Consider the following 13,021-nt stretch of genomic DNA (forward strand, 5'->3'; position numbering starts at 1 on the left):
CCTGCACGTAGAGCACATTTCTCAGCACTAAACAAGTGTTGAGCTCCTACACAGAGCTTCTGGCTGTGCCATTGTGTACAGCGGTGCTGCAATGTGAGCGTCCCGGACCGTGCCAAGGTGAGGGTCCAGCACACTCTGGCCTCCCATTAATTGTAGCATCCCCCACAACAGCCCCCCGAGCATTCCCCATAGCTGTGGTTTGCCCCGCGCGCCTCATAGCTGCTCACCGGCTCCCCGGCACAACGAGAAGACCTGCTTCCCTGGCACGGTGCCGGCTCAGAGCAGACTGAGTGGCGGTAGCCATAGTGCCGATAGTCGTGGCCACCCCGGCATGAGTCTCTGCCATGGGTGAAGCCAGAGCCGTAGGCATAGAGGAGGAGTGTGCGCTGGGTGTCCAGCCAGGAGCCTGCTGGGTCATACCAGGTTGAGTTCCAGTTGAAGAAGGATTCCCTCCCGGAAGAGCATGCCGTTTCGGATGCTGGAGTACACCTAAAGGAAAGTAGCTCAGTGATGGAAGTAAGACAATATCTTTTGATGCAATTTTTTTATCTACTGCACTTCATGATAAGCAGGGCCAACCAGAAATAGAGGATTTGCCTACAAAAAATTTGGACTTTTTTTCCCCCCCTGTTTTATCACTGTCTATGAGATGTCTTCTGGATGATACATTAGATACTGTAACATTTTTTCCTACAAGTGAGATATTTATTCCAAAACACTAATTTTTATTGTTATTTTCAATAATTAGGTATCATATACCAATGAAATACGAGAAATATTCCATAGAAAGTATCTCTCTCTTGTACTATTTGTAATAAATAAGCATTTTGGTTTTAGGCAGAGCCAAGTCAAGTGGGTAAACACGGAGCTACAGTCTACAAATAAGTTTCCGTAAATGTTCCAGATTGTCAGTCAAATCACGTACCTCAGTCAACAAAAGGGGAGCAATAGGAGAAGTCAAGTCAAACTGAAGGGAATGCCGTGAAACAGGGGAACTTTATAGATCTTCAGCAGTGAGGCACTCCTGGAGAATGGGGCCTTTGCTCTTCCCTGACCACAGCCATTTTTGTTTGCTGCCCTTGGTTCCCGATATTTACATCTGACACACTTTTTCCCATTTTTGCCATCTTCTCTCTTTTATATGACAGCAGGTTTACTCCCATACACTATCAAAGATTCCTAAAGGTGTTGCCTGACTACAGCCTAAATAAAACTTTGCAGCAAAGTATTTATAGGTTCATTCTGTACATTGTGATACTGAAGCACAGATGTGAATGGACCTGTCTGAGGCATCCCAGTGAGTCAGCAGAGCGTCACCCAAACTCGGTTGCTCCTGACGTCTAATCCACAATGCCATCCCAGTGTTGACACATTCGTACCTTCTATGGGACAAGAAAATGTAATTGCTGGGTTAGATGGCCATGACCTGTACGTAGACACGGAAAGGAAGACCAAAGTTCATCCATGATTCATGGGAAAATCCAGGCTCAGAAGCATCTACCTCTACCACATTACACTGTTTTGTTTATTTTTTCTTGAGCTACAGCTCTGTCTAATGCATATTTCCATCAGAGCTGCAGAGGTGCCATGGCTGAGTACTGAAAGCAGGACAATACTCACTCTCTGTCCCAGTTAATAGTCCAAATATCATCTTCAGCACTACTGTGAAATCAAAGATCTTAAACCTTACACTGGAGGCAGGCACACGGCCCACCTTCTCACAACCTCAACTGGGGGGGCTACAGGGGTGGCTTCTGGTAGAAGCTTTCCCTATGTCTAATAGACCCAATGCCAGCTGTCTCCAAGACAGTCCCACCACTGGCCAAGGCTGAGCCAATCAACAACAGTGGTAGTGCCTCTGTGATAACATATTTAGGAAGGGGGGCAAAAAAACCACGACTGCACAATTGCAGCCGGAGAGAGGAAGGAGGGAGAATATGTGAAAGAAACGGCTCTGCAGACACCAAGGTCAGCGAAGGAGGAGGGGGAGGAGGTGCTCCAGGTGCCAGACCAGAGATTCCGCTGTGGCCTGTGGTGAAGACCATGGTGAGGCAGGCTCTCACACTGCAGCCCATGGAGGTCCACAGCAGAGCAGATATCCACCGGCAACCCGTGGAGGACCTCATGTCAGAGTAGGTGGATGTGCCCGAAGGAGGCCGTGACCCTGTGGAGAGCCCACGCTGGAGCAGACTTCTGGCAGGACCTGTGCAGAGAAGACCCCACACTGGAGCAGGTTTGCTGGCAGGACGTGTTACCCCACAGGGGACCCACGGCGGAGCAGTCTGTTCCTGAAGGACTGCACCCACGGAAGGGGCCCACGCTGGAGCAGTTTGTGAAGAGCTGTAGCCCATGGGGAGGACTCACACTGGAGAAGTTTGTGGAGGACTGTCTCCCCTGGGAGGGACCCCACACTGGAGCAGGGGAAGAGTGTGAGGAGTCCTCTCCCTGAGGAGGAAGGAGCGGCAGAAACAACGTGTGATGAACTGACTTTAACGCCCATTCCCCATCCCCCTGTGCTTCTGAGAGGGAGGAGGAGATAGAGAAAATTGGGAGTAAAAATTTAGGCCTGGGAAGAAGGGAGGGATGGGGGTACAGTGTTTTTTAAGATTTGGTTTTATTTCTCGTTATCCTACTCTCATTTGGTTGGTAATAAACTAAACTAATTTCCCCAAGTAAGTCTGCTTTGCCCATGACAATAACCACTGAGTGATCTCCCCATCCTTATCTCGACCCATGAGCCTTTCATTATATTCTCTCTCCCCTGTCCAGCTCAGGAGTGGAGTGATAGATCAGTTTTGGTGAGCACCAGGCATCCAGCCAGGGTCAGCCCACCACACGTGAATAAAAGAAATCCTTGATAGGACACACAATGCAAACAGGTTGAAATTATCAATGAAGGATATCTTCGGGCAAATGCCGAATCTCTCATTAAAATATCCGGTACCATTGGGCAATTCAGCTAGAGTATTCCTGCCCTAAATATAATCCACATGAATTAACATTAGTAATCATTTTTCGTTTACATGGGGGTGTGATCACGTGTAGCTCTTGGTCCACGTCACATCCCGGCACAGCTTGAGGAATTGGTACTTCTGAATTACAAACCTCTCTTCCACTTGATACTTGTTGTCCCTGACCAGATCCATTAGTTTCTTCGGTATTGGCGTCACTTTGCGTGAAATACCTTCCAATCTCTTTCATAGGGAGGCAAAGGAATTAGAGTGCTATTAATAACCTAAGGGACAATTACAATGCTAAAAGCACAGTGCATCAAAGGGAAAACGTCGGAAGCTGAATACAGCGGATAGAAATGGGCTGGGATATGTAATTAAGTTACACTTGCCAAAAGATGTCTCATGTCCCAGATAACCCTTTGGAAGAGTATAAAAGGTCTCTCATCCCAGATTCCTTCATTCGCTTCTCTGCTCCTATACACCTTCATTTCTGTTGCTGAAGGGGTAAGTCCAATTTTTCTATTTCTCTTGAGTTTCTTTATGAAACCAGCTGTTTTCATACAGGCATTGGTAGAGTTGGAGTACGATAGGCACGCCTCACCTCTGGGCCTCGGTCATGCCAAAGACCGAGTTCTTGCTGCCCACAAGAGCTGTTTTATTAACGCAAATGACAAGCGGGATATAGCCCTAGTGGGCAGAGGCCTAAGCCTAACCAAAAGAACAGAAAGGTTGGAAAATACAGAGAGAGGACAGTCAGCGGACTTCGTGGAAAAGAGACTTCGAAGTTTTCGAGCAGAGCACACCGGAGAGTCTGGGGCTGCACATGGACAATGAATGTTTTGAGTAATTTTTCTCTGAAAAGCAAACTGCATCTGTAAAAGGTCATGTTTTTAGTGGGGGATATAAACCATCTCCCAATACCTGATCAGCATTGAAATCACTTTGTTATCCCTGAAGAACTAGAAATCAGGAAGAAAATTGGGAATTCCAGAGCAAACGAGAGAATGCACGTGTGCTCACATACACTGGGGCCACTGTACCAGCATGATCATTTCATTTCTCTCTTCCCTACAGCTTTGCTGATACCTCAGAAAGATGTGCTCCCGCCGGTCCTGCCACAGCCACGAAACCTCCTGCCACGGATCCCACTCCTCCTGCCACGAGTCGGGACCCTCCTGCCATTACACCATCCAGAGGCAGCCTGTGCCGAAGTACACCTATGTGACGCCCATCTGCCCCTCGGTGCAGCCCTATTGCCCCCCTGTGCAGCGCTACTGCCCCCCTGTGCAGCCCTGCTGCCCCCCGTACCCCTACTGCCCCCAGTACACCAAGAACATCTGCAAGCTGCCGCCAACTTGCCCCAAGTACTAGCAGCAGATCCTTGCCCCGGCACCTGGACCCACCGGCTGGCTCCTCCCTTGGATGCTCTTGATGTCTAAAGCTCAAATCACTGGTTCTCTTCTCCCATTTTTGCCTGAATCCTTGAATACCTTATGTGTGATTAGAATTTTCTTCAAAATATAAATCAGATCTGATTTAATTTATTTACCACGCCAGACCCAGCTTACGTTCTTTTCCAGAAGACTGGAGATGATTTCTGCTGGCAGTGGCTTACACATGACCTGTCAACCTCCAAAACATGCAGATGAGATAATAAAATTTCATTTCCAAAAATAGCAAAAAGTTTATGATTTTTTTATTCTTTGACCCCTTTACTTGAGCATTATCTTTACCTCTGACTTCTTAGGCACTGCTTCTCGTTCTTCTCTTCTCAAACATCACAAAATGCCCACATCCTAAAGTTCCAACATGAATGAAAGCCACTCATTCCAGATGCATTTCTGCAGCAGATGAATGCATTTATGGACAACATACAGTGAGCTCATCTGTACCTTATTTAGCCTAGGACTGTCTTTCTCAGCTCCCTACTTCAGCAGCACCTCATACTTCATTTGTCACTCTGACTCAGAATTACAAACATTTTGAGGTGTCTAATAAATGCAAATAGGCGCCTAGAGGTCTTCTTTAACCCTCCTTCTTTCACTGAACTTCAAATTACAGTTTTCAATGAAAATTGCACGCACTTAAAAATAAATGCCAAATCTCTCTCTACTTTTTACTACCTAAGACTATCCTTATCTCCCCAGTCGCCAACCCAACTAGCTGAGACATCTGTTCTAGAACAGGATCGCTCGCTTCCTTCTGCCAGTGCCTGTTTCTCTGCATCAGCCACACAAAGTTTGACAACTAGCTTCAGCTTAAATTATTGACTTTGAGCATCTAGAAAAGAGTGAGATGAATGCACCCTGCGTGACAGAGAATTGACACAAAGGCTTTTCCCAAAAATACCACTTTATCAACTTAGATGAGCCATTTCTACATTATTTATAACTTACAACATTTTTCAGAAGACTGCAGGTGAGTTTAGCCCCCCTAAACAAGGGCTAGCTCTGAAAGGCTTTTCTAAAAACGTTTTTTTTTTTTCTGAACCATGGCCTAGAATAATAAATGAAAAGAACCCCAACCAAAACATGAAACCATGCTTCCTGTGTACTTTCAAATTCAGAATGAACTAGCATCTCATGCAACTGTTGGCAGAGCAGTGAACACTTTTTTTTTTTCCAAATTTGACATGAAAATAAACCCTGAAATGTATGAAGACCATCTCAATAGCGATAGCTGCTCCTTTCTGAACTCCGTAAGCAACTTTTAGGACCCCCTTGTTCTAGTTGCATCAGGACTGACCCATGGGATGCTCCCAAGGAGTTCCTGCAGCACCTGCCTGGATAAAACTCACAGGAAAGGAACAATTACCTGTTTCATTATCCTAAAGTAAAGCCTTGGGCCACTGTGGAAGAAACTTAGTAGTAAATAGTGAAACACTGCAATGAGTAAAAATTACAAAACTGCTTCAGTAAGGCAGGACCCTGAAGCAAATAGGCGATCGTTTCCCAGCACAAATCCTGCTTAGGATCTGAGATCCCCTCTTCCAGGAGGAATGTAAATGGGGTAATATCATGGTGCAAGGGAAAAACAGCTGATGGCTGGTGGACTCACAAATGAAATGAAAAAAAATTGGAATTAGGGACATCCTTTTAGCGTCATCTCCAGTGTTGAGGCGTTAGGTGCATTTGAGCTAGTCAACAGGACTTCCCTCTAAGTAGAGTCCATGTGAGTTGTGGCTGTTAATTACAGTTCCTTGTGTCACGAAACAAACATATCAATCAAAATGTGAGTCTGCCATGCAGACCAAGGGGCAGCATGCAGGGTAGGAGTCAACACTTTTGAATTGTATGTTGATGCAATACTGGTTGCCCAACAACAAATCACTTAATAACTCTAGGGTTAGGTTCATTTTTAATATATACATATGCAACTGCCTTCAAAATTCCCTTATAAAGCAGATTGGGAAATTCATTGCCTATTAACATGTTAAGGAAAAAGTCATAATTGTTTTTCCTGACTGTGTCAAGTCGGAAACGCTAAAAACTAGACACAGAAGATATGAACATGACTACTTAATTGTCAGCGTTGCCAAGAGATGCATAATTTCTCAGACAACCCTTTGGAAGATATAAAAGCTCGCCATACCCTGTTCCTCCTTCATTCAGCATCAGCTCTCGGTGCTCTTCCTCTTGCTTGCTCCAACAAAGGGTAAGTTGGATTACATTGATTTCTTTACTATTGAGCAGCAGGAGCTCACATAGCAGTTCTAGCTGACTAGTCCCACATTAGACCTTGCCTTTGTCTTAGAAATGTCTTACTTTTGGTGTCTGGGTTCCTGAACATGCAAGCTACTCAAAGGGTGTTTGTGGTTTGCTCGTAGAAGAAGGGATGACAGAAGAATAGGAGTAAATGAAGGACCAGATCTGCAAAAACACGGAGTCTTTGGGACCCAGCAAGGGATTAATTCCCAAACCAGCTGGTGATGGAGGGAGAGATATCTCAGACAAGTCGGTGCAGATTTAGAAGTAAATTTTGCCTTTAAATGCCAACAATAGAGTCTTGGTAGCGAAATTCCCATCAGAACCAGACCATCGTAGAGTATCCCCCAAAAGACAAGGCACTTACCACTTTCAGGGTCAAGATATCCCACGTATTACAAAACAGAGGAAAACAAAGTTCTCCAGACCTCTACAGAAAAAGAGCCAAGGAAAATGCAGAAGGTTACAGTGGGGCAGCCGTGCCAGCTTGATGGTCTCACTCTTTTCCCTACAGCTTTGCTGACACTCCAGAAAGATGTGCTCCCGTGGGTCCTGCCATGAATATGAGTCCTCCTGCCACAGATCCCGCTCTTCCTGCCACGGATCCCGGTCCTCCTGCCACGACTTGGGGTCCTCCTGCCATTACACCATCCAGAGGCAGCCTGTGCCGAAGTACACCTATGTGACACCCTGCTGCCCCCCCGTGCAGCCCTATTGCCCCCCTGTGCAGTGCTACTACCCCCCCGTTCAGCCCTATTGCCCCCCCGTGCAGCGCTACTGCCCCCCAGCCCCCTATTACCCCCAGTACACCAAGAACATCTGCAAGTTACCGTCGACTTGCCCCAAGTACTAGCAGCAGGATCCAGCCCCAGAACCTGGACCCACCGGCTCGCCCCTCCCTTGGATGCTGTGGCCATGGATCATCTCATCCTTGCTGAAATCCCTGGGTCTCTGCCATGTGCCTCACCACTGGTCTGGATGAAGCGTTCTCCTAATTATCATTCAAAGTGTCATTCTTTCTAATTATTCAGTGTGTAATTACTGTTGGGAATCTTTCTATGCCATGCATTTCTGTTTCAGACTCATCTGGGTGTGGGAAACAATAAATCTTACAATTCATGAGACCCGCATTGTCCTTCAATTTCTTTATTCACTTTTTCCTTTAGACCTTTTTTTTTCCCCTGGATTCTTCAGTCAAATTTCCTCATATTCTCAAAATGCCCCAGTAGTTGGTGGCCAATAACAACAATTCCCACATTCGTTTAGGAAGAAAACAGACGTATGAGTAGAGGAAAAATTTCTCAACTACCAAAAATCTACATAGCCCTAAAGGGCTGAGCAGAACCAAGTTTCCCCTGCTTACGGCAGATGATAAGCTGGTCTACACAAAGTTTTGTCCCATCATTTTGAAAACGAGATCAAAGACAACTGAATGCAAACACTTTTGCTTTGGAGGTAAGCGTAGCTCATTAAACGAAAAAGGAATAAATAGTTCACAGTTGCTAATATACCTACTCAATACATACAATAGTTTACTCCAAGCTCAACTTCAGAACTTGGGCATATAAGTATTTTAAAATATCTTAATACCTCTAAGCTTCTGAAAATAGAAGCCACAAGCTTCTTTTTCATATTCTAGTGTTGTTTGTCACTAGTAGATTCTTTGGAGCAGAGAAATGGGTTAGCCCAGAGAAGGTTCATCTCATGTAAGACTCTTGTGCGCAGATCTGAACACCACGATGTTGTTATGAAGAGCTTGTAAACAAAACACTGCTGAATGTAACTGAGCAGGTATCAACCACCGCATTGCTCTAAATATGCCATTTCATCACTGTAGATTTGGCTTCCCTTACATACTCCGCTAAAAGAACTACAAACAACAGACAGTAACTCTTTAGACGTCACGTTTTCTTCAGCAGGATCTGAATTTGAAAGATTCAGAAACATTTTCTGAGTGTATGTAACCCAGTTTTGGAAGGCTGTTGAGGAGGCAGAAAGATTTCAGAGGAACATTGCTGTGATGCTCCAGGCCAAAGCACGGAGGAGAGGAGAACTGTCACAGAAGCACCAGCTTCACCAACTGGGCAGCTGCAGCCTCTCTTGGTTTTGGACCCACAACTGAGTCACAAAATGTCCCTGAGGAATTCGTGCAATCCTCCCTTGCTACACAAAACTCACCACTAGCAATTACATCACCTCTAGCCTGAAGAAAAGCCATAGGACACCTGTACTTTAGAGAGAGCTTCTCCTTGGCAGTTAGTGAATTACTTTAATGGGTAACGTTTTACAAAGTTGACGAGTTACGGGCTTCATTGTCTTACGCTTCAAAGACTTTCTCAAACAGGGTTATAAATCCAGCTTTAGTGCCCATCATTTCACCACTAGTGACAGAAGCCAATATTTGCTCAAACTCCAGCTCAAATGCACCCTTTCTCTGAATCCTTTGCTTTCCAGACTGCTCTGCAGGTGAGGTCAGGTGAAAAAAAGAGTAAGAAATGAGTGAAGGAAAGAGAAACCAAGGAACAGGAAAACTAAACATACACATACCTTGTACAGAGCTCATCACCAGATAGTTTTCTCTCATCTTAAGTACTAAATAACCTTTGATAAATGTAGAACAATGTGATGCGGTCAGCCAAGTCATCTGGCAAGCCAAGGAACATGTGAAGAATCAGAAATATTTTTATTTTTGCCATTCCACAGAACCAAAGATATCACACCAGGCTTCCCAGCGTCGTGCCATACCCATGAGTTGCAGCTGGTAATCCCATTTCCTCTTGGCATTCAACAACATGTAAATTAAAGTCCTGAGCTGTCGCCTGCACGAAACGTTAGGCCTACCCCAGGAGTCAGCATTTCTGAGACATGAAGAACTTTCTGTCACTGATGCAATCCCAGTTGCCCATTGGCAAGCTAATTAACACCTATGAGATTAGTGTCAGTCTCCAGGAAATGGGAAATAAATGTCTTCCAAAATCCTTACGGGAAACGCATTAGGAATTACATACGGGATAAAATACAGTGCATCAAAGAGGAAATGCTAAAAATAGGACAGTGGAAACATCTGCCGAATTGTGTGCGGAAATAATTAAATTGTCATTGCAAAGAGGTGTCTCATATCCGAGATAACCTTTCGGAGCCATATAAAAGATCGCTCAGCCCAGTCATCCTCAGCCGCTTGCCTTCGCTTCCAGACACTTCTCCCTGTAGTTGAAGAAGGTAAGACCAATTTTACTATTTCTGTTCATGCTGAGCGAGAAGAAACGTCCGCTAGAGGGTTTTATGGACCTGTTGGGAGCTGGGACTGAAGTGAATGCTTCTGCTTGCACCCTTGTGCGCTCTGAGGCAGTCACAGTGAATGGTGGATGGAGGGACAGGGATCACCAGGAAAGGCGCAGCAAAGGCATAGGGAGGGATCCTTGGGCGACACAAGCTCCGTGCTATTTCACAAGGGAGATGGGTTTTGGGAGCGGCTGACGGGGCTCATGGCGTTGGCTTGCAGGGACCTAGCTGCACACAGCTTGCCAGAGCAAGCCCTGCAGATTAGGCAGGGCTGCGGGTGCACTCGATCTGGATTAGGCAGGCGAAAAGAAGGAGAGAAACAGTTCACTGGGGATTGCAAGAAAAATATTCTTAAAAAAAAAAAAGGGGGAGGGAATAGAAGAAGTGAATATGGGGCTCCTCTCACTGAGTTGCTCTCTTGCTCCCGACAGCTTTGCCAATACTCCAGAAAGATGTGCTCTCGCGGGTCATGCCACAGCCACGAAACCTCCTGCCACAGCCACGAAACCTCCTGCCATGGATCCCGGTCCTCCTGCCACGACTTGAGACCTTCCTGCCATTACACCATCCAGAGACAGCCTGTGCCAAAGTACACCTACCTGACCCCCCCCATGCAGTCCTACTGCCCCCCTGTGCAGCGCTACTGCCCCCCAGCCCCCTACTGCCCCCAGTACACCAAGAACATCTGCAAGCTGCCCCCAACATGCCCCAAGTACTAGCAGCAGGAGCCGGCCCCATCACCTGGACCCACTGGCTCACTGCTTGCCCAAAGCCTCATACTCCTCTCCTTGCCCATCAGTTGCCGGCCACGCTGCTTCTCTGCAAGCAAACGCTTAAATCAGCTGGAGGGTAGCGTGGTATTAGGATGAAGTCTCTTGAGTCAATGAGCTTTGAGCTGTTTATCTTCTTTCTGCCAACGCAAAGCATGCTGTCCGCTGGGAATAATTTCTTTCTTGCTTCATTCTCTAGCAAGACAATAAAAATTATATGTCAAGCCTACCTAACAGTTCTGGATGTTTTCAGTCACCGCTCCATCACATCTCCTTGTCTGGCGGCATCTGTTTTTTCTCGCGGATTTAGAGCCGTGCTTTAATCACTGGCAAAAATAGCTGAAGTAGGAGGAACGCCGAGGAAACATGAAAGGCAAGGAAAATGCCTGCGGCACCCACCAGTGATGCCAGGAGCACTGCACCGCATGCAGAGGGCTAGGAGAAACACATCGGGTTAATTCCTGGTGAAACCAAATATTTGTACTGAGCTCAGCAGATGCAACGGGGGTTTCAGAGTTACAGCCGGGGGCCTGGCCTGCACGTTCACGTTTTTACTGCGGACGCGAGCTTTAAAGCCGCTGCTATATATGGAAACAAAACAAAGCAAATCCTGCAGGGTTTTCAACCTGCCTTGGAACACCCTCAATTAAACAATTTCTGCAGCGTAAAATGAGAGGAGGTTTCCCCAGTGTGATTCATCCATCCCAGGGCAGGCATGGGAAAGAGACTGGATGAACGGAGCATTGCAAGTACTTAGTAAATGACCAGTTGGTATATAAGTAACAGGAATTAGTTATTTATGGGTTACAGAGAAAATTGTCATTATAGAGGAACAGCCTGCTAAAAAGGAAAAGTTGCAAATGGGATGCAGAGACCAATTAATTACTCACCTGCATTCAAGTTGTGCCATTGCTAAGAGATGGCTCATTTTCATGCGACCCTTGGCAGCTACATTAAAAATTCTTTTCCTTATTTGTTCTTCGACTCTGCAGTTGAGTATTGAGTCAGCAGGGCTTTCTGTCCATAGGAGTGGTTTTGTCTTCGAGTATAGATGTTCACTTTCCCTTGCTGCCCCAGGTCTCCAACTTTCTAATCTGTGACTAATCACGGCACATTTTATTTCCTCTTCCTTTTCTAAGTCCCACGAATGGCATAAAGCCTCTGAACCGGTTACGCTTTCTGCTGTGCTCAAGCTTGAAGTTCCCGTTAACTTGAGGGTGAGAAATGGCAGCAATAACAGGGAAACAAGAATGAAGATTTTTTTTCTGTTCTATTCCATTCTAAGCTTTCGCCAGCCGTGGAGTGGTTTGACACCTGGAACATCAAGGACCACAGCCTTTATGAATGCTTTGCCTCATGAGAATATTTTTCTTAAAATCAGAGATCACAGACATTTAGCAAGAGAAGAAGTCCTCTGTATCTAATGCTCTAGATACAGCTTAGAAGAACATTTCTGCTCTGCTGAGTATGCGTCAAATTATGTAACAGCCGATTTCCACAACCAGGATAGACTGTGAGCAAACCCCTTCCAATAGGCCTCCTTCAGGTACTGGAAGGCCACTATAAGGTCTCCCCAAAGCCTTCTCTTTTCCAAGCTGATCAAGCCCAGCTCTCTCAGTCCGCCCTCATAGGAATGGTCTTGCAGGAATTCTGATATCGGAGCCTCCTGTCATTTCTCCGCAGGCTCAGAAATCCCCTCCTGGCCATCTCTCAGGTTGCCATGAGCCTCCTCAATTGTTAGCTGAGATGCAAGTACTCAGCTGGTGTAAATCTCTATCACTAATTAGATTATAATGTGTGTCAATGACCTGTTCTAACCCGGTCATTAGCATGAATCCAAACTCAGTAGGAAATGGAGCTTATGTTTTAATGGGCAGGAATATTGACCTTGGAAAGAGTTTGCCTGGAGAAGTGGTGACTTCATGGTCCTTTGAATTCTTCAAAGCAAGACTGAGTAGCTTTCTAAAAGTTAGGATGTAGGCACATAAAAACAGCAGCTACCCAGCAGAACCTGAGTGGAAACGGATGCTTTATGTCACCAGAAGCCAAACTGAAGCTTCTCAATGATCTGTCCCGACCTCAGAATCTGTGATTTGGATCGCACTGTGTTTCTGTATAAACACAAATAGCCTGAATCTCCTCTCCTTCACCACAGCAGACATCAGAATATCTCCAGTGAAGCTGTATGCTGTAGGGGAGAGTGGTCAAGGGTCCTTCGGTGCTCTGGTCCTGCAGATGCACAGCCCCGCAGCAGCAGGAGCAGCCCTCCTCCTCGGGGTGATCTCAGAAACGAAACATTTAGTCATGTCAG

The sequence above is a fragment of the Leptosomus discolor genome, chromosome 26, assembly GCF_034619465.1.
Source record: "Leptosomus discolor isolate bLepDis1 chromosome 26, bLepDis1.hap2, whole genome shotgun sequence".
Classification (NCBI taxonomy): Eukaryota; Metazoa; Chordata; class Aves; order Leptosomiformes; family Leptosomidae; genus Leptosomus; species Leptosomus discolor.